General features: G+C 30.0%; 1 protein-coding gene across 1 annotated transcript in view; it reads right to left on the bottom strand.

Annotated features, from left to right (window-relative positions):
• Nucleotides 1-27,416, bottom strand: part of fz2 (frizzled 2) — a 32,026-nt gene that overhangs the window by 3,942 nt on the left and 668 nt on the right. The window lies entirely within an intron of this gene.

Below are 27,416 nucleotides of genomic sequence, written 5' to 3'. Positions count from 1 at the left end.
CAAATCGTTTTATGGAACAGAGTATTTATTTAAATGCACATATCTTAAAATAATCCCCTCGCACCCAAATAATATTCGAAAGTATATTTACGGATTTAATAAATGCCAACAAGTCATTCGTTATCAGGGTTATTGTTCGCGAAATGCATTTTATGAGAAATTTATCTACTCATGAGAGATAAACGGACGATAGATCGTGACGGGTCATCGCGTAGAAAAAAATAAAGCGCAAAAAACGAACACTTAGATATTTAATAAATACATAAAATATCCATATATAAGTAAAAATAAATTAAATCATATAATCATTAGCTGGCGTTATTTATACCGATTTAAATAAATGATTTTGATACTGTTTCAAATAATATATTATAGTAAACCCCCCCAATAACACGGTAAATTGTGGATGTGATATTTTGGTGCCCGTTACTTTTTGTGTGAGCAAGCCAAAGGGAATCTCACCACACGCGCCTGATTCATACGTTTGTATTGCAAACAATTGTGAGTATTTTCTAGTCCCCCAACTACACGCATCCAAATAAGACGTCCCCAGTTTACCGTGCTATTGGGGGTTCTAATGTACTTATGACACTATGAATAAAATTGACATTTCTGAATTTTTGTTTAAGGAGGACAAATTGCTGCAGGAGCTAAAATATGGTCATTTTGAAAATTTTGTTCAAAGGCTATCTCTGAAATTTGAAAAGTAGAAATTGCTACGGGAGCGCTAAAAAATAAAATAAAAGGAATTTTTGGGAATTTTCGTTCAAGGTGAACTACGAAGGGTTATCATTAACAAGCTCACATTTTATTTGAAAAACATTTAAGAAACGTTTAGCAGCATAGCGCAATATATTAAGTTGTTAATTTAGCCGCGTAGCGTAATTTTTTTTCAAGTATTAAAATATTCGTAAATATTTATTTGGCTGTGTTGCACATTTTTTTTCTATAATTCTGATAAATACCATCAATGCTCATACGTCGTTACTGACAAACTTCTAAAATGAGTAATATCCGTGAAAAATATGAAAGTACAGTATATTTTTTTTTAAATATGAGGAGAACGCGTAGATATAATAAAATAATATAAAAAAATAGCTTTATATTCGTGATCATGACAGGTTTAATACCGTCGAAATATCAAACAGCAAATATAAATTAAGTGAGATAAAAGCTGACTTTCAAATATATATGTTACAGTTAGTGCTAATTTTCGATCAAGTATACAATGACTAGGCAAAGTATGAACTAACTATGACTTTTAGTTAAAGCTTACAATGTTATGTCCAGAGCTACCAGACGAGTGTGTTTGACAACCGATCTAATCGCGAGCGACTAATAGAAGTGCCAGTAAAAAAAGTATGGTTGGACAGTTCAGGTGCGAACGAGCGGCTGCGAGCAAGCGTTCATTAGAACAGTGAACACCCCATAAATAACTCTCTGCAACGTATCTATTTAAAAGTCAGATTATATAAATTGGCAACAATATTTACTTTTACATAAACAGTTTAAAATACATATTAAATATATAAATTATTAAATTTTGAATATTTTGTGAGAGAGCTTACAATTTTTAGTTGCATTGTTCATAAATTATTTTGTGTGTACTGTAACTGAACTGATTTGACAGTGCATACATTGACTAGCAAATGTTTAAAATTTTGAAATTCACACTTTATATGTATGTATACTCGCGAACCTTTGAAAAAAATATTATATATGCTTGTAAATTTAAAAAAACTTTGTGTTTCAATAACAACTGTTTAATCATAAGGTAATTTAATTAAGTGCAATTTCACAGATCCTGGAATTCGATTTTTACTTTAATTAAATAAGTGGCAAGTTGCTCTTAAAATATATTTTTACCTTTTGCCTAACAGCCAAGTCACACAGTTTATCACATGCTATATAAATGTATGTTTTTATTTAATTAGCACTGCTTTAGTTTCGTTTTGAGGTAATTATACTTTTGCGTAAATTTTCTCAAAAAAAACATCAAAAATATATAATATTTTAGATTATCTGGTAAAAGTTATTGTATTTCATCTTTTACGAAAAAGTCCTAAGACAGCGAAATTTAATAGAATATACGTTAATAAATTTATTATATTTGCATTTATATTATATTTGTCTTTTTTAGTCGATAGACCATATACGTGAAAATATTACTCTAAGCACTGTGTTCATTTTTTACGCTTTGCAAAATGTTCAACGAAAAAATCGTTTTGTGTATTTTTTTGGTTCCACGACAAAACGTTCACGAAAAAAATATTAACACGATAAAATGTTCACCTACGAAAAAACGTTCGTGCGTTTTGTGGATGAACATTATGTAGCATGATCGTTTTGTCGTATACATTATGTCAGTGTGTGTTTTGTTCGTGAACATTTTGTCGTGACACCATTTTCTTTACAATAAATAAGATTTTTTTTGCAAAATTACAATTAATAATCAGGAACAAACAAATAAGTTGCTCTATTAATACTAACTATTCCAAAAATCATGATCGTATGTCAAAAAAGAATATCCAGATGTTAAAAAATTGTGATCAATTACTTGAATATCGTTATCTGAATGGTGCATCATTGTAAGCTATCATATGTTATGGTGTAATAACATATATTGAATTTGCACTGAAAGAAGTATTTTCTTCCACACATACAAAAAGAATGTGAAGGATTTAAAGTATGATGACTCCGTTATGAAATGTCAATATTTACCAGCCCTGCTCTGCAGACGAAACCTTTTCTACTCGCACCTACCTCACAATGCGCCTACAGTATTTACGAAGGGCTGCAACAGTGTGTCGCGTCGAGAGCGTTTTCTGTCACGAGAAGTGGCAAACAAAAAAACGTAATGCTGTGGCGGTGCTTATGAAATTACGAAAAGGGTGCAGAGGCAGGCAACCTTCAGCGTGCGTTAACCCTTAGTTTGGATTAACGGACCGTCTCGAAATAACATTCAGTCCTGACTGCGCCTCCTAGAAACGCATCGACGATGCGAACTATGCGGTTTCGATAATATTACTCAGGTGTTGTTATTCTGGGAAGGTCGCCAACCGCATAAAAAAAAACACAAACAACTTTTATTTATCTTTCGAATCTACCCACGCTCTCTCCGACCGATTCTTGGTGTTTTTGTTTTCTAAGAAGTTTCAGCTATCGATAAAATATTGCAAAGTTATTTTTATAATTGATTATATGTAATAGACTAGTCTTCTTCCAAGCCTTCCAATTCGTTTGAGTGCATGCGTATTACGCGGCAGGATTTAATATATATTTTATCTGACACTATTGTAATATGTTAGTTATTAACAATATTAGTAATCCCAAAATGAAAGTCGTCAAAACGAAAGTGTAACAACAAAGTATTGATTGTCAAATTTCGCTACTTTGTTGAAACTAGTAGAAAAATTAGCATATTATAAACTGTGTGACTTGGCTGATATATATTGAATGCAATTTGATTTAAATACTAATCTTAATATTTAAATTTTATATTGTATGTATGTTCATACAAAATAATACCATGACAACAAGAAATTGATTATCAAATTTCTCCATTTTGTAAGACTAGTAGAAAATGTATTAACCATATGTGAGCAATATTTTTCAACCACGAAAAATATAAAAAAATGATTCAAGTTGCCATATCAAAAAGAACGTTAATGATAAATTAAATTATTATGTATTTATTTGTTTATAACATACATTTAAAAATAAACCTACCTAACATGCCCTTTATAAACTTGCTTAGTGAATATTATGAACAATTTCAAGAATAATGGAAGTCTTGGAAAACTCTTTGATATACTATAATATGTAACACATATTTGTTCACTAAAGTTTTAGACTTTGTATCACAACATAAAACATGAGTATTTTTTAGTAAGTAGGTTAAAATTTATTCTAAAAAATATTTTTACATATCTTTTCCTCAACTTCACAGTCAAGTTTTGGCATAACTTGGGTTTAAATATGCATATATAATATGACTTGATGTTCAGAAAAAAAGAGTTTGGCAAAAATTTGCTCTTCATTCTTTTTATAAATGACTCACATGTAAAAATCGAGTATTTTAAATATTTATTATATGCTAATGATTTATATTCCGCAAAAAGTCGAATTTGCTGTTTATATAAATAAGGATATTTATCAGCATTGACAAGTATTACGTTGTTATATCTTGATAAAATTGAGTAGTGCGTCAAAGATGCTCGATTTTGTTATGCGGAGCGCGTGTCACTTCTAACAATTTATTGGCTATTTGTACGATAGATTAGTTTCTTACATATATATATATATATATATGGATATATTATTTGGAATTACAGCGAAGATGAGTGCTATCGTTGTTAGAGAATATTTTCCAGATATTTCTAAAGAAAGTGCATTTTTAAATAGTGCATTTTTGTTGGAAGCGTTGGGATACAATTAGTTGTGTTCTCAACATAACATATATTCAATGAATCAGTTTTTTAAATTGTTTAGTTGCGATTGCGTCTCTAATTCTGGACCGCTGCAGACAGAACGTCAGCGATCGAGAGCGCTCCCCGTAACTTGCCAGACCCAAGGATGCTTTCAGCAAGCTTCTTAATTGTATTAAGTTTAAGTGTGTGTAGATTTATGATAAAAAATGTATATTATTGTATAAACAAATACACCAAATATTTTATCGAATTCTGATGATATGGAAATTTCAACGAATTCAATCATTCTCTGTCAAAGACAATAATTAGATTTCAAGGGATGAACTAGGTAGAGCTCGATATAGAATTTTATATTTTTTATTTGAACCGATAGTGATGTAGCAGAAAGGTTTACGACAATTTGCATACGAAACGGCGACAACGTTCGATCCACCTGCGACCAAACCGAAGTCGTAGAGCTCGAAACCCGAATCAAATTCCGTTCGGGAGTTAATCGAGTCCTTTCGAAGGGACTACTCCGACCCCTCCCCCGATTCGCTATTTGCTCCGACGACGACTCTAAAAATGTTCAAGTGCAAATTAAAAGCCCTCAGCCGACGTCGACTCAATTATGTCCCCATTTCCTAGCACTCGCCCGAAAATCAAACGCACACACACACAGTAGTAACATTATACGCTGTTATTTTTTCAGTTAATGGAATTATAAATACAGTTAAAGTTGAGCTCGGGCGCGCCAGATTTAGAACTTTATTTACTCCGCGACCGCTCGGTGTTTGGAAATCATCTCACAAACAAGCTTTACATGTACCTTTGTGTAAACTGTACAACAATAATTTTTCCATAAAGATACAATAGCTCTAATTAAATGTAAAACTGTAAGCTATCAATATTTTTTCTTTAATCAAATACGTGTCATTGGAAGAAAAAAGGACAAAAATTGGATCACTGTTGTACTCTAAAAAGAGTGAAATATTATTCCTATTAATTTTAAGCGCAATGCTAACTCAAAATAATATATTTTTAATCTGATATATTCATGTGGCTAATTTAATTTATGTCCGATGTTTACCTTCCAAATACGTAGGTAGTAGATTCATCGAAAAATGACTAATTTTGGTTAAATCCTGTTAGTCAGATATACTGATCACGTTCGATAGTTTTTGCGGTGATGTATTATATCACATTTTTTGCATAAGTAAAGGTTATACAAATATTCATTTAAACTAAGCTTTTGCAATTTTAAAATTGCTAAAAATATACTACAAAATTTGTGTTTAAATACTTCTATTATTAATTGTATATTCAGAATGGAATATAATATTTAGAATATAATGGTTGTGATACTGGAGATGAATTATCACAATATTATGATAGGCATAATAAACACGACTCTACTTTTAAAATTTTAGAGTTGGAACATATGTATTTTAATGCAAAAAAATAAAGAAAGAATCACATATATTTAGAAGATTGTGAAGCGATTTTAAAATTGTTAAACTGGAAATAGAGTATTTCTTGAATAAAATCATAAAATGGCGCGGCACTAATCCAAGCGAATGACATCCGGGGTCATGTTTCTACATTGTTAATATTTATATGTGACATATTAGAAATAGTATGTATTTACTAATTACTTTTACACTTAATTCGCTGACACATCACCTGACTCACACCCTGTCATAAAAATTCAGAGCTCGACAATATTTCCAATATAAATTGTCGACAATATTTCCAATATAAATTGTTTTTAATTATTTTTTGTTCTTTCTTCTTTGATGTTATTTACATGAAAATAAATAAATAAAATAATTAAAAATAAATTTCATATTTAAAGTTCATTTTATTTTCGCGTTTTTACTAATATGCATATGTGTGTGTACGTATATGAGTTTGTATGAATGCATGTGTATGTGTTTTAGAATTGTAAAATATTTTATATTTTTAGCAATTGACGCGTTAACCTGTCAGATCACGATCAATAAATAAATTAATATTGTAATAATTTTATATAATTTATATTTATTGCCCGGTGACAAAATATATTAGCAATCATTTGATGGCTGTAAATTGTTAATGCGATCAATTGCTGGCGGTGAATTGCGAGCGATAAATTTTCCTAGACTTCTTATTACATATATTTATATTTACAATATTATTTAAAGATATTTAATTTTGTATAAGAATATGTTATATTAGATTTTCATCGAACAATTTCATTTTATATCTAACAAATCATATTATTGTTCTCTGTTAAACTACAAAAATTAAAACAAAATTAAATATGTTATTAAATTTAAAATAATTAATGTGTAATAATTTATTTCTGTTACTGATTAATAATATTATATTTTTAAGAATTTTTAAGCTATCGTTAGAAATATCTTTCATTCCTAAAATTGATGCATTTGTGCCCTACGTCGTTGTTCGTCCAACGTAATAAATTCTTGCGAATTAAATCTATTTTATTTTAGACTCGTATATTTTTTTCGCGCTAGGCGGAAAACCGGCTGTATTGTTATATACAAGAAACTAAAACAAATATCTACTTCTTTGATTAAAATTAACACTAAAAGCGACTCTACTAAAAGTATCCTTTTCTGAATCATCAATCTAAAATGTCAATCATGGAGATTCGCATCTTGTTTTTATTCTCTTCATATCCTTATGTAGTAGATAGATTTGTAGATATCGATCTCCTATCGAAGCCTAAAATGGGATTGTAGCCTAAACCTGTCGATCGTTTGGCTTTGTATTCGCCAGCAGCGAGTTCAGCAATCCGGTATCAAAAAGAGTAGAGACAACATGCAAATTGTCGCCGGCACCTGGCCCTCTTTAACCATAGGGGAGTGACGCGTGCGCTTTATGAACTCGGGGGGATAGTTCATAAAAATTATGGCAATACGACATAATTGAACGGTCGTAAAACTATTAGGAAGGATTTATTCGCTGCAGAGCGGAGGGTCGACTCGGGGACGCGAGAGTGGGGATTTTTGTGTAGTTTCGATGAACTTTCGACGCCAAATCCGTCTGGACGCCCTTGAAGGGATTTCCGGCGCGAAATTTAATTGGACATTGAGTGGGTGTCGACGTCATGTGCATACAAGAGAACAATATCCGAAACGGAGCTTTGGACACGCGCCACACGCCGTTTCGAAACTCGCGATCGATAGATAACCGCAAACGTCACATTTGGCTTAGGCTTTTAAAAGTCAGCTTTTATCGCAACCTATTAAGTCGTTTTTTGCTACTACCTGTCGAAGCTCTATGTCCAACGAACAATGCAAAGATTCAAACGCTCACTGCATTGACGGATTAGTATAATACCTGTCATAATTATTTGGAATGCGAAGGTAAAATACCCAGTATGATGAATTATGACTTGCTTAGCAAAATACCTCTTGTCTGGGACGGTTATTAAAGTGTGTTCATAAAGTAATATAGTATTAATATGTACTTATGAACTGCTCAGTCGAATATGACGCGTGATTTTTATTAAATCATATTTACTAACGATGTATGATTTAATTAATTTTATATATATGTAGACATACATATATAAAAAAAAAAAATTCTCAATGCGTGTTACTTAAATACATAAGCGGATCTGATACCCGCAACAGAATCGAATTTTTATTTATAATAAAAATGATGCTATAAATAAAAACAGATCGCCAGAGTCAGTTTTCGCCAGTTTCTCAAACTGTGTACATAATATTCTACATTACTCTTGTATTACAATAAATAAAATAATGAAATTATATTAATTTTTCAACTCATTCTAGAAATGAGTTGAATAATTTTAATTTACACAAATGGTTCGAAGGGCGGTTCTTCAGAAAGAGTACCCAAATATAAATTTATTTAACGTCAAATATTTATTTATTTATTAAAATTATAACCATCGTGACCTGACAGGTAAATCTAATGCGTCACGATAGTCAAAAGTATAAATATATCATAATACATATAAATATATAGTATGCATACATACAATTTCATATACGTATAATTACACACACACTCAAAGTATATAAGTAAAAACATAAAAAACAAGATAAAATAACAGACACAAATCACCTCAACAGGTGTGCATTATCCCATACGAACTGAACCAAAACTCCATATGTGCAAGAGAAAATGTCAATATTTCTATGGACAGAATTGAGCAGATGAATAGCCTTAGCCAGAGAAGAGTTGGCAAGTGCTCCAGCTCTAGACTTTACAGGCAAGAATAGTGGACGCGACCGAGAACTATAACCACCTTCAGGAGCCCACATTTGAAGCTGCTCGAGCACTGAAAGATTGTCTACGATGCCCTTGAGCAATTTCCAGAAGTGTTTAATTACATAAACACTTCTGCGAGTCGACAAAGAAACGTATCCCAGGGCTCCCAAAATAAAAGCACTGGGAAACAAGAACGGATAATACCCGTATTCCTTTAAGTATAAATATCGAAGAAATTTACGTTGTACTTTTTCCAGCTTCAATTCATTACATTGATTCATTACGCCTGGGATCCAAATAATGGAGCTAGTTTCTAGTGTGCTGCGGACTAGAGTATCATAAAGAGCGCGCAATACTAAAGTATTCCTGAAGTAGCGCACATTTCTCAAGATAAAACCGAGCATTTTTAAGGATTTGCTATGAGTCTCTGCAATGTGCTGGCTAAATTTCCAACGTTCTTCGAAAGTCACTCCTAAATCCTTAGGTGAAGAAAACCTTAACAGAAAATATCCGCCTAGATGGTATGAATATTTTGCCGGCGTTAACGACCTTGAAAATGAAATTGTGTGACATTTCTTTACACTGAAAGGTAATTGGTTATAGCAAGCCCATTTCCATATAGAGTTGAGATCCTCCTGTAGGTCGAGGGAATCAGAAATCGAATGTATTTTCTTGTAAATTTTCAAGTCATCTGCATATAATAAAAAATCTGAATGCTCTATTGCTGTTTCTATGTCATTAATGAACAATAAAAACAACAATGGACCCAAATTGGATCCTTGAAGTACTCCAGTAGGGGTCTTATATCGTTCTGAAAAAGAGTTATTATATAATACTTGACGAATTGATATCTATTGGTCAAGTAATTTGAGAATAGATTTATGATATCTTCAGAAAACCCGAAATTAGATAACTTTTTTACAAGCAAAGCATGGTTAACTTTATCAAATGCTTTTTCAAAATCTGTGTATATGACGTCCACTTGTACACCAGAGTCCAATGATTTTGAAACATAGACAAAACCATTAGATTAGTGATTATATGACATGATTATATAAAGTACGATTGAATAATATTTAAAACTGATGGCATTAAATATAATATAATTTTGATCGAAGTTAATTTGTTAAGGACAGAATAATGTCTCAGAGGTTGCGGGTTCGAGCCCCGGAATTTTATTTATAAAAAATGCGCTATTATAAAAAAACTGCCCCAGCTGCAGGGACATATATTGGTTATAAATTATTTATACAATCAACACCATTGTTGATTGTGTTTATTTCGTTGTAACAACAAAAAATTTAAAATGAAAAATTATAATACATATTGAACCCCAAAGTTTTTTTAATTCAGTTCTATGGCCAAATGCATCATTTAATATTGACTTTATGTTTCATTAATAGCAATGTTATTTTAGTTATAGCTAAAATTTGTTATTTTTTATAGAAATAAAAAAATGCAAATTTGCGTTAATAAAATATAAATTTATTCACCAAACTTTTTCGCTGCACAATCAATTAAATACCAGCGTCTTTTTTCATAAAAATATGAGTATGATTATAATATTCTAAAAATTTACGCTACACAATTTTTTTTATTAAAGTTTATGTGAATATTTATATTGATTTTTTAAATAAATTTTAGAGAAAAGAGGTATAATAAGTTCCACCACTGGTAGACTCATTAATTTCATGAGTCGCTCGTAGTTTTAACTAAGTAGCAATAACTTTACTATAAGTACCGGCACTCGAGACGTAGTTCGCAGTTCATTATTTCATCCCCCAAACTTCGTATATAAAACATATAAAAGTTTATTGTCGTTTAGGTTAGTTTAAAATTAATTTAATTATTCGGTCAGAGACGACAGGAACACCTTGTAGTCGGAAACGTGTTCGCCACACACGGTGCCAAGCATTTGCAAACATAAAATTTGTCGAGTTGAATCGAAACGAAAGCGGGCGGAATCGGGTTACTAGCCCTTCCGTTTTTGTTTGAGTTTGAATCGTAGTGATCGACAAACGGCCCTGGCATCCGGTTAGGTTAGACACCAGAGCAGATCCCTACCTATGTAAACACGGACCAAATTTATTATATATTTATAACACAGCAGCCAGTTTATTTACAATGTGGCCGCACAATTTACACGTCGACTATCAACAAAGCATTCCATCACTATACCATACCATACAAACATTATAATAGACTCCATGTTAATAAAGTTTAATTTTAAAAAGGGACGTTTAGTATGAACTAGTCAGATTTATTCTTATTAAAACACTTTAATATTCAGGTAGAAATGTTCCATTCCATTTTTAACGTTCGCAGCATTCTACAAAACAATAAAAAATGCATTGATTGTTAAGTAGAAATGTTTCTACTTTTATTTAAAAAAATATATTTTAAACGGACCATTAAAAAAATATATATATCGTAATGTACTGTATTCAATCATTCAATAATCCATGGCTCTCCCATAATTCAATCACCTGGACCATAATATATATGAAAAGCAAAACTGAATCGACCAGGACTTTGACAAACGATCCTTTGATGACTTGCAGCGAGCAGATGCGGTATTTGGAGAATGCCCAGAGCTGTCAATCATTGCAATGCCACGCGACACGAGGGTGCCACATCTTTAGGGGGAAACTATTGCCTAAATTACTGAAGAAGTGCACCCGGTCCCTCGCAATTATACGAATCGAACCAAAGTGAGGAGGAAAAGAAGACTGGGGCGTGCTCTATCTGCCCATCTTCGCATGTTGCTTGTTATTATATTCCCATCGTGCGTTCAAAGTACACATGTATGTATGTATGAACAAACAGTGGTAGCACAAAGGGCGAGATAAGCTCCCGAATTAAAAATACAACGCCAGCTCGTTCACTGCGATCGATTCCAACGCAGATAACCGTTCTCTAAAAACGATAGATAAAAATCTAGACAACATCATTCATTCTCTGTACACTTTGCTACTTTAAATTGAAATTATTGTGTAGCTACAAATAATTATTTTGACATTGACAGTGACACGTGTTTTAGCTCATAAATTTTTTATTCAACAAGTGACCGTAAAATGTGCCATAAAATATGTTTATGGTGGCACTTTATACATATATTTAATTAATTAGAACATGTTTAATAATATAATTAATCTGTTTAATGTCACTTATGAGGAGCTAGTCCCTTTCTTATTATTTAATTGTAATATTTTTGTATATTTAAATAACACTATATATTACTTTTTGACTATCGCCAAGATGGTATTAATTTAATTTAAATAAATAAATATAAATATCAAAATTATTATTAATTATTTATTATGAATCTTCCGTTGTAACATAACAGGCGTTAGCCCAATGAGTTACAACGGGGTCAACACAATCAACAACTACACGTTAGTGACATAATATGTATGTAGGTATATATATATTTTTTTTATTTATTTATTAAAATTATGATCATCATGACCTGACAGGTTAACCTAATGCGTCACGATTGCCAAAAGTATATAATATATTAAAATTGTATAATATAATACATACATAAACATTCAAATACGCACACACACATACACATATAAGTAAAAACACGAAAACAAGATAAAAGAACAGACACCTCAACAGGTGTGCATTGTCCCACACAAATTGAACCAAAACCCCATATTTGCACAAGAAAATGTCAATATATCAACAACTACTAAGTAAGTAGTGAGACAGCAGACTGAAATCAGTTTGTAGATAAATTAATTTTTTTATTAATTATGAATTATTATTATAGCTTACAATTATTATATGTATGTTAAAAAGCACGATATAGACTAATTTTATTTGAATTATTTATCCATGAGATTAGGAAAATCAAAGAAAACCTAATCTGTGATGATCAATTGGAATTATAATTATATAATAATCACTTATTCCGATCTACCAAATGTGATAGGAATTATAAAAGTCCATATGCAATTCAAACTTTTCTTTCTACTGTCCATACATAAATATTGAGTTTAGATCTGAAAAGCTTTGGTATAAATCCAACTACTGATTCTAAAAATGCTTAAGAGCTCACTTTTATAACTAAAATAACGATTTTGAGGAAAAAATATGGTCCAGTTTTATGGAAAAGCGTAGCCGTAACGTCTCAGATTAATAGCTCTGAGGTAGCGGGTTCGAGCCCCGGCAGCGGCACTCAAATTTTTATTTGAAAAAAATGCGCTATAAATAAAAAACCGGCCCTGGCTACAGGGCTATCTATATTGTTTATAAATTATATTATACATAATAATTTATGATTATTAATATAGATGTCACCGAATCACAGACATTATCTGGTGGCTAATACTTCGATTGACTTACTCAGTTGATACAGATTTAGCCTATTGTAACGCATTGGGCTTACGTCTTTCAGGTTACAAGAGAAAGATTTATTAAAAATAAAAAATATATCAAAAATCTAATGCAAAAAATAATTAAAGCAATATGCAAAAAGTATTAGTTTCATCAGTGTTATAGTTTTATAAGTTTGAAAAATTGCGGTATAATCGTTTTTTATACATTTGCATTTAAAAATATTAAAAAATATTTTTAATAATTATATTGAACTATGTTAGTTTGTTAATATTTAATTTATTTAAACCGTAGTTTTATGATTTATATATAAATAATGAATTAGGAAAAAAGATAATCCCGGGACTAATTTTTTTGTTTAAAAATGTTACACCTGCACTTGTCACGTGCGGAATCGTCGGATGCTCACGAGTTATCAGTATAGAAATTATATTATCACAATGTCAGAAATGTGAGTAATTAAATTATTAATTATCAAGTTTTTTTGCAAATATAAAACGAGAGTTGACTAATTTATTTTAGACATGTTATTAAAAATATAATTATTGCACTTTGGCAATCTTATAATATAATGCACTATATTGTATATAGAAAGATTGTACCAATAAATATAATATATACATATAATTTTATTTTTACACTGGGGACAATCCCGAAATTTTTGGGTCGGTAAATTGCAATTTTGGGATCTGAATTGAATTCCCTAGTGATGAATGTACATACATTTCATCATACAGATATGATTAATCTCTTTCTGATGACTAATATTTTAAAGACATTGGTTCGAATCCCATATGGATCCTAGTGTTTTTTAATTATAATTCTAATCATCACAGATTAGGTTTTCTAAGATTTTCCTAATCTCATGAATGAACTAGTTCGTGCCTTTTAGCATATACTGATTGTAAGCTATTTTAGTATTTTATATTAAATAAAATATATGCCATTTATTTACAAATTTATTTTAGTCAGATGTCTCAGATATTGATTGTGTTTATCCCGCTGTAACGTATTGGGCCAATGCTTGTTATGTTACAATGAAAGATTTACAATACATAGATATGTTATAGAAAAAAGTCAGCGCATACTATTATATATAAATATGGATATTGAATCGTTTTGGCAAAATATTATAATGCAGTTTAAATCTTTAGATGCTAAACAACGATATATCGTTGTTCGTGATGCCATCAATCAAATGCTAAGGACGATTGTTTTTAATTTTATGATGCTAAATAAGGTAAATTAATTTGGATACTTGTATATATATTTAATTTGACAAAGTAGGATTTTGAGAAAACCGCTAAATAAAAGGCAATACTAATAAATAATACTAGCAAAATAATTAGCAACAGCCTCTTTAAAACAAAATTGTACTCGTATTTATTAATTAATTTAAGAGTAAAGAAGACAGTTATCTTTCTAATGATGTTCCGAATAAATAAATCACTTCTATCCTAGTTCTAGTAAGTGAATACTAAAATAGTTAACTAATTACAAACAGTATTTTAAAAAACATAACCATAATTAATTGTACCTTTGTATATATAATAAGGGAAATAGTTTATACTAGACATTTCAGTTAAATTATGTTATTGATAATATTTTAAATAAGAAAACCGTTAATTTTAACAGCTTACCGTCCGGTGTTTTTTTTTGTCGAACTTTGCTTGGTGGCCGGGCGATCTCGCGTAATAATAGCAAACAATTATATTTTTTAGTAAATTCCCTATGACTTTAAACCAATTAAAATATTTTATAGAAATTTATATAAAATATTTTATAGAAATTTATATATATAAAAGGTGTTGATCGCACCGATCAATACTTAGTTACCTAGTTACCTAATATTTCGAAAAACAACGGAATGAATAAAAGAGGTTGTTTTTTTATTTATTTCAATACGTATTGTTTAATTCGTTCCGTGTCTATCAAAATTTTAATCGTAACAGTAAAATTAAATTCAGTGGAATCTATCGATTCTGAAGACATTTCGCCAGTTTCTTCCACATCTTGCCGTGCTGGCGATCCACCAGAAAGGCTTTCGGATAAGCTGACAAATCATCGCCAATAAAAATAAAAAGTGGAGTGGAATATGTGAGATGAAAATGTCGTGCTTGTTCTGCATGTGGAATAAAGAAAGATACGGCATACATGTGCAGAAAATTTATAAAAAAGTGTAAATAATAAAAATAAATATAAATAAGAATATAGTGTAGTTGTGATAAAAATAAATATAAATAATAATATAGTGTAAGTGTTATTGTGAAAATAAATGTGTCAGTGACAGTTGTACGCAGAAAATGGACGCCGAAAAATTTGGTGAGTGCAAATTATATTATATATAGATAGTTTTTTAAATAGTTTATACAAAAATGTATAAAATAATTTAAATATACGTATAGTCCATCTAAGATATGAACGCTCGTTGCTACAGTATTGGTGAGAGAATATAATAGGGTGACCATGTGAAATTTAACGTTCAATTAATTTTTCCTATTTTAATTTAATTTGTTGAAGATAATGTAAAATATCACTTTCATACTTATTTTATTATTTATATACATATTTAAGTCAAAAACATGATAGCAGTTTTGGAATCACTCTCCAGGTTGAATATCTGTTTAATATAATATTTTTAAAAAATACGAATATAATATTACAGGAATTGTTCTATTGATTACAAAATAACACAACATGACAATAATTTAAAATAAAAATATAACATATTATAATTTTTAATTCAATTTCCAACGTATGGTCACCCTACCATTAAAACAGCCCTGATTTAGTACTGGTAACGTTCTCTTATCGGTGTAAACAAATTCGCGGAAAACTGTGTATGTATGCATGCATGCGTACACGCACCCTTGTTTCCAACACAACGATGATGAGCGTTAACATCTTGGACTGACTAATGTTAAATAACAAATAAATGGTTTGTAACCATTGCAACTATTTTCAATTTACATAAAGTATTAGGAATGAAAAAAACATATTTATTCGTTCATGATTTTTTTAATAATAGATTTTATTATCTGAATTGTAGCTTTCCCCCCTAGTTTCATAATCTGTGAATTATTGCAATTTTCCAAATGGTAAAGAAATATCAAAATGACAAGCACCCGTAAAAATGTTCCCATGGCCACTAAACAATATTCTTTTAAGACTCATAAACGAGTCCACGGGCGTTAAGCTGTTGTTATATACCAGTATTTTTTAATCCATAATTATAATATCGAGATCAAAGCTTGACTGTAAATATAATTATTTTTATACAGAAAAATAGTATTTCGTTAAAGCAAAACATTTTCTCAAAAAATACATATATATATATATAATAGACAAAATATATAAGAAAATGGCACTTTTCAACACTAAAGGGTAGACATGAAAAGCTATTATTTTATTAAAAATATATTGGGGATTGATTCTGGGAGATCCTCTGGGCGTGATTTGCTTCCCGATTTCATTTTGAATGTTTTAGAACTAGAAGGGAATCAATTTCTTATCGCAGGCAACGATTCTCTTAAAGAATGGTTCCCTATTTTTTTGAGAGCTAATGAAAAATATACTTGGTAATGCTGTATTTGTCTTTCGGTCTTTTCGCGCGGTCTATTTTTCACACCCTTTCTATGGCATCCAGATGTCATAAACATATAAGTCTGATACAAGTATCCGAAGCGTTATTTGTGGATTAGTTTCAACAATGCTTAATATAAAATATAAAGATATATTAAATATTTCGTTTGAATATTTTTGGCAGTACTAAAGTGTAGCACGATATTTCTCTTTAGACAGGTCTGTTTATGATTTGTGCAGCCGTACGAGCGAAAAGCGGTATTGTTCCCGTGAAAATCTCGCAAGCGACGAAAAAGGGAATCAAAAGGGAATTTACGAGTTACGCAGCGGGCGCGTTCATATTTCCGTATGAAAGATTTATAGCCGAAAAGAAAAATGCTAGGCAGCATGAGAAGTTGTAAATAGGCAATTACGGTGGCCGGAGATTTCCATAAAGAGGAGATTATCTTTTTGCGGACGTCGCGCGAAAGGGGTGGGTGTGTTCTGAGAAAGGGGAGCTAACTTCTGACGATCCGATCTTTTTGACGCGCCGAGTACCCCGGATAACTTTTCCATTTCCCATCCCCTATTTTTTTTCACCATGGAAAACTCCGCCGTCGATCATTAGTCGCCTCGACAAGGTGAGCGGGTGGGTAAACTTTATTGACTCTATAGTTTTATAGTTTTATGGCGGTCGTAATGTTCAGGAAGTGTTATATGACACAACGTGAAAGTCGGGGAATAAATCAATTTTACAACGTGTTGGCCTTTGATTTTATTGGTCCAATTACCTACCGAACGCGATTTTGAACCATTTCGAAGAAACTGTGTATCGGTTATGTTTAAAATCTTAATCTGGGGAATGAAACGAAAGCATAACAATAAAATAAATGAGCGAATTACCGCGGAATAGCTTCAGACAAATATTTTTATGGCGTAACGCCCGTTCTTTTAGCGTTATTGTTATTGCCTTTCTTCAAAATAAATTGCTTTTTATTTTATTTCTGGCGTTCTTTTCAAGTTCGTGCTATTTTAAACAACTCTGCTTGTTTGCATAAAGCACGAATGTCTTACTTAGTGACGTTCTATAATAAATCTTTTTTGAAGCTAGATTACCCATGCATTGTATTACGCAGCAATATTTACTAATAAATTAAATAACTTACTATATAATATAATTTTATGAATTTGATAATACTTGGTTCAATACCCACAAAAATATTGTTATTGTTAAATTATGATAAAATAGCAATAAAATAATAAAGTAACATATATTATTGTAATTAAAGCTAAATTATAAAGTAAATAACAATAATTAAAAATATTGATATTATGGTTGTCACGTTACAAACAAATAGTATGAATTTATAAGCGTGTAATAATGCAAAATCCTTGATTTTTATGTTGTTTTTGAGAAAACTGCTCTAAGGAATTCCAGTGGAATTTTATGCGGTATCGAGTGTTCATTATTTAGCGAAACAACATAGGCTTGACCTTCCAGATATGTTTGAATTATATGTTTGAAATAGTAGGGGGCTTTATTTAAAGAAAATTTACAGATTAAGTAGTCTTTCATTAGCATTAATAATCCTATACATTTTTAATATTCATATTAGCGTAATTATGTTTATTGAGTATGTTAACATTGTATTTTATTATATTTATAACATATCAAAATAATCTAAAATTTATGGAATATTTTTGATACAATATATAAATTTTCCAAGTCACTTTTTAAATTTGTGTGATTATTCTATTGTATAATTAAAATAACAAATTAGGTTTTCATAGATTTTCATAATCCCACAGATGTATAGAGACTAGAGATTAATCCAAATATCGTTATTTAAACATCCGTCTAAATTTAAATTAGAATATTTTTAAATATTTAATTTCTAAAATCACTAAAAACCGACTAAATAAAAATAAAATAACATATTATTTTCTGTCTGGATTAAAAAATCGCAGCTAGACATTTTTTCTTTGACGTACAGCTGAATTATTTACAACCCAATTGTGTCTCTTATGTTATATATAAAAGCCATAGCCATAAAAAATAATATCAGACAAACAGTACGTTATTGAAAAATACTATATTATTGCCGAAATTCCAGAAATAACTCATATTTCTGTGTATTTTCTCAATGGAAGGTATTAAATATTTTTATCCAATGTTTATTCAATGTATCAATAAAGCAAATAATACATTTTTATTTCAATTTTTTTATTGTAACCTAAAAGGCATAAGCCCAATGCGTTACAACGGGTAGGTCAATCAGATATCTATATTATTAATGATAAATTATTATGTGTAATATTAATTTTAATCAATTTTAAATCAGCTAAGGCTGGTTTTCATTTAAAGCGCTTTTTCATAAATAAAAATTTAAGTGCCGCTGTCTCGAACCCGCAACCTCTGAGTTTGAGTCTTTACTGACTGCAGTATTCCGTCCTTGATGAATACATTATTTAGTATTATAAAATATTGTAAAGAAAAGGAGGAGCTTTCTCAGTTTTCATTTTATTTAAATGTTATAAATTACACAAATATCTCATTTCTTGGCAAAGAAAAATTAGCAATTTGTAATAAAATTTTAAGTTTTTAATGCTACATATATAGTATTTTTTATTACGATTTATAATAATAAAAAATATATATAGAACTTACATATATTTGATTTACAAAGTGACGTAATCTCGTAAACGCGTAAGTCATACGGTATATGAATTAATTTATGAAGTATTTTAATATTAAGTTTTAAAAATTGAGTGTAAAATAGTTTAGTAGGGAATTAGAGCTGAATATTGCAAATGGAATCTTATGTTTTAAATATATCTAAGGAATTTGTTGCTTCGATATAAAAATTATATTTCATTTGAATTCTAAGAACCGCTTTACAGTCGATCCTGCTTAATCGGGACACATTGGGCTGCAAACATTTTGTCCCAATTAAGCGTCTGGCTCTAATAAGCGAATTTAAACGTAAAATTAAAAAAACAATATGAATTTTTTAACTTTATTAAATTATTAAAAAACATATAAAATTACAGAAAAATAATCTGATATTATAATAAGTACATTTAAACCGAATTTTGGTTAATAGAAGAGCGCGAAAACAATTATCACTTCTCAGAAGCCAAAAATTCACGTCAAAAGACGTGAATTTGAACGTGGAATTTTGACTTCTGAGAAGGGATAATTGTTTTTTGCGCTCTCTTATTGCTCAAAATTCGGCTTAGATATGCTTTCTTTATTCGATTCTCACTAATTTTTAAGCCGTAATATTGTTATAAAAAACCTTTACCGACGGCACGATTTTATTGCTTTTGACGTGGATTCTAACCAAGAACCCCTTTGAATTTGATCAAAAAAATGTTTACCATTTTTAACGTACTATGAATCTTAATGCACTATATTCTTAACTACTTTATAAAACCAAATGCTCAGAATGCACGGTGATACATTATGTTATATTTAAATTAAAACTAAAAAGTGTTGAAACTAATGATACACCTGAATTCAGAGTGTAATTTTACATTCACATAAAACGAGCTATATCGTGTTGTAGCAAAAGTCTTGATGATAATAGCTTTCCTGCTATACCGAAAAGGCCACGGTCTCACCACGGATGCTGTAGAATGCCATAAAACGGTGTTGTAGATAAAAAGAAACGAGCACACTAGGCGGCTAGAACAACACCGATTAGAGTGGATTCCGAACGATGGATGCGACCGAGTCGATGAGTTGACAAGACAACAGCCGGCGTTTGTCACCTGCGTTGGATTCTAGCCAACAATGACAGATGACGGTGACAGGGAATTAGACGAGCGATCGGAGGCAACTCGAGCGGCGAAGAAGGCGACTTTTGTTTTGCGTCGGAAATAGCGAGTCTATGTTTAGCCGCAGCATGTGCCGCTGCAGCCGAGATGCGTCTCCACAATTTCCGAAATGGAAGAAAGCCACCCGAGTGTCGTTCCAATCACTCACACCTGCGGCGCCATATTCGCGATTGCCGCACTGCACGGGCGCAGGTGACTACCCGAGCGAACGGACGCGCCTTAGAGCCGCTAGCTTCCATATGTCTGATGAGAAGCGAGCGGAGGGTCTAAATAATTTCGCTATCGATTCGTTGGCATCGCATTAATGTTGAGTTACGGCCTTACTTTGCCCGAATGCGAAAACTTCCAGCGACTTATGGGGCTTTCCCGGTGAAAAATTGCCCCCACCCCTACCCTCTCGCCCAAGATACGTGCCGTTCGCCATTTTAATTCATCAAACGCCGCCTCTTGTCTCTTTTTCTATGCACAAATGCAAGAGAAGGGCAAAAGCGCCTTTGACCATTATGAATGCTTCAAAATCAAAACTGCCTGTGAGAGGAAAAGTGGGGTTAAATTTAAAATCAGCAGCATCTTAGCCAGTGGCGGCGCATGTTAAGCATAATGGCATATACGTACATACATTATGCACTTCGAGTGTATTACACACTCTCCTCTATTTATTTTTGATTAGTGTACTGTGTTACATAGTCTGCATGTAGTGCTTTTTGCTAGCATATGCATTTTTGTTATAATTATGGATTTGTAAAATAGAAACAGTTATATGTTCTGTATAGGAATCACTACAAAAAAAATATCGATATTGTTTCACGAAAAAAATGTTTTTGTCGAGTCTAGGAAAATTTATTGCCAGCAATTAATCACTAGCAGTCCGCCGCGTTAATTGATCGCATAAACTATTTCAGCCTACAAAAGACCGCTAGCACATTTTACCGTCTGAAGCAATGAGATGTGCTCATACAAAAACGCTTATTTATTGATAAGTTTAAAAATTAAATTGATGTATTAAGACACATTTAAAGAGGTTTTAAAAAATGACTATGAAACTGAATCTGTCAGCTTTAAAACAGTCACTTACTGTTGTTTGAACAGTAAGTGTCGTAAATAAAATAAAATCGGAATAGGGTACTCCGTAAGGTCTAGACTAGTAACCCAGAGGTCGCGGGCTCGAGTCACAGCGGCAGACTCGATTTTATTTTCTCGAAAAACCGGACCCAGCTGTAAAGTGCATCAATTAATTATAAATTAAAATACACATAAATGTCACTGATTTTCAGACTGAAAACTCTTGTGGGTATTTAATATCTAATTGATTTACTTAGTGATTTACGCATTGGGCTTACGCCTGTCGTATATATGCATATCGATATATTTGTTACAAAATACAACCCATTAAAAAATAATCGTAAGCTATGTTTAATTGTATAAATAAGAGGGTTTAGATTAAAATTAGTATAAAATTTTAGGGTAAATCAGTAAGAGCTGTTTTTTTTTATAGATATTAAATTAATTAAAACCTGTGTTAAAAATTTGTACGAATATTAGTAAAATTCTAATAAATTATATACAATGCGTTTCTCTGAAGCTTTTTGTTTATTTGTCACTTGGATAGAGTTAACCATTGGTTCATAAAATAAGAATAGAGATAAAAATATATAGTAATAACTTTATCAATGGTGATTTACTATTACTTAAAACTGAAATTTAATTTGCTGCTTTTTATAAAGTTTTATTTCATTATATCTAGCAAGTTTTCTAATTGAAATATATTGTATATTATGAATAGTATATTTTTTCATAAACAGTAACTTTTGACTTATATTTAAATGGTCAGTATTTATTTAATATATAATTTGTATTTTATTAATTAAATGGTTAGTATTTATATTGATTTATTTACTTTTTAGGTTGTTGATATTTACTGTTCCGAAACTTTTATTAAATCTGAGTAAGAATTTTTATTTTTTTTAATAACTTGATTTTTAATTACAAGTGAAAATTTATATATTATTTTATGTAAAAAATATATTAATTTAATATCAGGTGAAAACTTATTTAAATCATTTCTTTAATAACTATATTCTTAACAAAAAATAATACAATCAGTTAAATGCTTTATTTATTTAAAAACAAATCAGTAAGTTTTAAATAAAACAATTAGTGATATTAAATTATTAGTATAAGGTTAATTGAAAGTTGTAAATGGTCAGCAACTTTTTGATAAAATCTCAATAAAGCTGTAGTTGCGGCTATTTTTTTTAATGATAATAGCAACACTAATTTAATTTTTTACTACATACATACTTACTTGGTGATTTTTGCATAAAAGTATGTTGTAATCAATTTTTACTAAGCCATTTCATGTTAACTTGCTTAACATATTTTTTTGAAACTACATATTAATATAAAAAAAGTCCATTAATAATTTGTAGGAATCTAATATAAATACCGAATGTTAAAATTAAAAAAATGAACACAGTCATATAAAATTACTGATCATAAATAAATTAAAATTAAATGTGAGATTTAAAGTTAATATTGCAATTAAAACATTTGTTAACATATATGTACATACCGAAAAAACAGAGTTAAAACACTAATAATTCGGATAATTTAACTTTTGTGATTAAAGCATGTTATGAAGTAGCCGTAAAAATTGATAAAAGATCTATAAAAAAAGAATATTTTGACAATCTTAAATTATAAACATCACTACAATAACAAAAACAATAATTTTGAAAAAAATAATGAGTACATTTTAAGTAGCGATTTTTATACAGAAAATTTTATATTTTTTACTTTGAAAATACTTTTGATCTATGTAGAATCTATAACATAGTTGTTTCTTATACACCCGCAGTCCATAAAAATATTAAAAATGTAATCAATACAAAGAAAAGCAAAAATTTTTAATTGATGATATCTAAAATAATATACATTATTAGAAGAAATTAATAATTTGGGTAAAAATATAAATCAATCTATTGGTTATTTTTTGGTTTAGTGAGAAGGGTTAAATATATTTTTAATATGCTCATACAATTTAAATTTAAAGTTTCTTATTTAAGAAACTTATTTTGTTGTAGCAAAATATTTGACATGAATGTGTACATTTTTGATTTTAAATTTTTTCTGAAATAAAGTATTATAATGAGGTAGAATACGACTTCTGAGAAGGAGTGACACATGAGTTAGGTAGAGGCCTATCTGCGCGCCGTTATTTAATTTTGGAAATTTCCCGAGAAAGGGAGAAAGTCCCTTTGCCTCGAAAATCCCGGTAGGGTTTCTGGGGTGACGGAAAGGGTCATTACGGAGTACTCGTAATCACCGAAAAGGGCGTCGGCCGTAAAATTCCAATATGGGTTTTTGTTTGGTTTTCACCAGTGTTCGGCCCAGGGTCCAGACGTAATACTACTTCGCGTATAGTACATACCTACTATTTCCATTACTCTGAGTACCTATGAGATATTTCGCGAAGAATAGCCTCCCGCCCGATGAAAAATCACCTCATATTTTTACACAACAATGTCTCCGAGCACACCTATCCACAATACGGCGCTACAATATAAAGCACCCGTACACGCTGTGCACTTTGATTCAGCTGACGTACAAATCTAGACGCTCGCCTGAATTGGTTTCGTATTTATGTTCTATTGGTCACAAATGAGACTGAATCATAAGAAAAACCCATGATGCGACATTCGAGTAAAAGTCAATAACTACCGAATAGTAGTCGAATTGCCGAACCAGCTGATAACGACAATCAATTCAAGTTGATTAAACGCTTAAGGCGGTCGTAAGCTCATTATATTTATAGCTACTTATGGAGCCATACAAGTTCAATTGACTAGTAGTAAAATGGTTGAGCGAACGGAGTGTACTCAATGAACCGAGAAGTAAACAAAATTTTTGCGATTGCAAAATCAATCAAGTACAATGATATCGTGATTGTTAAAAATCAAAGTAGATATATTAACCGAACGTTTTCTATGTTACTATAATACATAGTTTTGATCTAAATATGTATGATATTGCATTGCTATTTTAATGATAAAAACACACTGTTTAAAATCCTACTAATCGACTTTGAAGTGGGAAATCTGAAAGTAAGTTTTTGTTATATATATATAAAACTACTTTTATATTTATTATTTCACTCGCGAATAACTTCATGCGTTATTCACGGATCTAGTTTTTTTTATAATAGAATAAGCATAAATGAAAGCAATTCATCGTTTGTGGTACATAATGAGAGGTCTTATCAAACGTACAGTTACTGACTATTTATTTTTAAGGAGCAAATTATCTAATTTGTTATTTAAATTGATTTTGGTTGGTAATTAAATTAAATGGTTAGTCGTTAAAAATCGATATTTTTTTTCCGTTGCTTGATTTACTCCGTTGTAATGTACTGGGCTTACGCCTGATAGGTCACTACGGAAGATTTAATAAAACAGTTTTAAATTTTTCTTTTCTTATTAAGTCGTTTTTTTTATAGAATCGGTAATTTTAATTGATTTTGGTCAGTAATTATATTTAATGGTTAGTCGTTAAGAGTTGGTATTTTAAATTATTTTTCCTATACTTGGTTTAACCCGTTGTAACGCATTGGGCTTACGCCTGATAATTCACAACAGATTTAAAATTAAAATAAGAAAATAAGATTAAATTGTCTTTTCTTATCAAGTCGTTTCTTTATAGAATCGGTAATTTAAATTGATTTTGGTCAGTAATTAAATTTATTGGTTGGTCGCTAAGCGTCAGTATTTTAAAATATTTTTTGGATTGATTAATTTACCCTATTGTAACGCATTGGGCTTACGTCTTTCAAGTCACAATGGAAGACTTAAAAAATAAGATTTAATAAAAAAAAAATTTTAGTAATTTACTTATGAAATCGATAATTTTAATTGAGTTTGGTTAGTTATATAATTAAATGGTTAGTTAAGGGTTAGTATTTTAAAATATTTTTCTTTTGACCGTATTTTTTTTATCTCTAACAATTTTTATTAAATTTCTAAATAAAGTTTTTAATGTTTCAGTAGTGTTAACAAATAATCAATAGCCTTAATAAATAAACGACTAGTAATTATTTTAATAATTTAATGTTTTTAATAGTTAGTTATATTTTGGCGATAAGCTCAAAGTTAGTACAATATAAATATAATCATTCAAACAAATTAAGTATAATTAATGTTTGATATTATCAGGTAATAACAGTAATCGCAAGTGACCATTTATAAAAGTTACTGACCTAAAGAGATTAAATATTATAATGTAGTCAGCATTTATTATAAATATATCGACATTTTTTAAAACTGTAAGATTAATTTTTTGATACAAATTTGACAGTTGCGAAACGTTTAATTGCTGTTCAAACTCAAGCATAACCTAAATGCATATAATAACGATATATTGGTTTGGGTTTGAATAGCACGGGAAACGCAACGGGAAGTAACAACTAGTGGTTTTTGAGCGTGGCGCGGTGCTAACTAACAAACTGTTTTTCATTATAAAATAAAATATTTTTGTAAAAATATATTACTGCTATAATACAATATACAAACTTACATTTTTAGCTTAAAATTTATTTTTTATTTTAAATTATTTATGGTCAGTAATTTTATATTATTTTGATTAGCAAAAATCCCATAGTAAATGTGTACTAATGTATGTAAATCATTATGAAAATTTAATAGCCGCAGCCAGAGCTTAATTGACCATTGCAGACCATTTCTCAATTAACCTTATATATATAATATAGTATCACTAACCGTTTTATTTTAAACTTACTGATTTGTCTTTAAATGAATGCACATTTAATTTATTGTATTATTTTTCTTGAAAAATATAATCAAATTCAACCTTGCCGTACATTTCACATTTAGCCGTCAAATGTCTGTATTTATTATGTCAGTAAATTTGCTTGATTTTGGTCAATTTTTTAATTAAATACTCAGTGGTTTGATAAATCATTTGATTTAAATAAAAACAGTATTTTCATTAATAACTATTCAATTAATATAAATACTGCTCATATATTGTTATTAAAACTAACCGTTTAATTTAAAAATTACTATTTTTTTAAAAATCACAACTTATTAAAAAGTTATTGCCCTACCTATTTATTGGATCAATATTTTTAGTCACAATGATTGTATGTTAACAGCAAAAAATAGTTTTAGTATTGTCGCTACGAAAGGTTAATATCCGTAATTAGAGCTTTACTGACAGTTACAAATTGCTTAAAACTTACACTTTAATTTGTTGCTATTATAAAATAATATATTTAAAAAAAATACATTTTATCAAAAAGTTACTGACCACATATTATTAATATTACTGACAGTTTCATTTAAAAGTTACTGACCATTAATTTTGTTGCCCTATAAAAATACATTTATTTATTGGGTTAGTATTTTTAATCAGAACGATAAAATTCGCTGCTAGATAAAATCTTTTAATTAGAGCTTTACTGAAAGTTGCCCAAAAAATCATATTATGAATAAAGTGCAGTATTAGTTGAAATGTCAGTATTTTAACATTACTATATGAAACATTAAAATAAAAATATCACATTAAATCATTCGAATAGTAACAAGTAATGATTTGTGTATGAAATGAAACATATATTAGTTCTTGTTTTGACGCTATGAAAAAAAGAGCTTTCTGACCATTTGTCACAAAGTTATTGCCTATTTATATAGTGTAATGTATTTATTATTTGTTTATATTTTATAAATAAATTACACTTTTAATGAGTAGTAAATTAAATTTATTTTTGAGTGGGCATACATTATATTAACTTTGACTGTTTTGAAAGGACTTTGATGCGTTGAAAATCTGTCAGGTTTCATGTATTGATCACATTTCGGTGGTTTTAAGAATATGTATGTCTGTCACATAATTTTGTGTTCAACACTGCGTAAAAACTATCCAATCGATTTCCCCGAAACCTCGTAGTAAGGTATATAAAAAGCATAATTTGTTCTTGGAAATATTTTGATACTTCTCTATCAT

Source organism: Plectrocnemia conspersa, unplaced genomic scaffold (assembly GCF_051122295.1).
Source record: "Plectrocnemia conspersa isolate PC_06_02 unplaced genomic scaffold, ASM5112229v1 ptg000014l, whole genome shotgun sequence".
In the NCBI taxonomy this organism is placed as follows: Eukaryota; Metazoa; Arthropoda; class Insecta; order Trichoptera; family Polycentropodidae; genus Plectrocnemia; species Plectrocnemia conspersa.
Note: the sequence above shows the minus strand (reverse complement) of the source record. Positions and strands in the feature narration are given on the sequence as shown.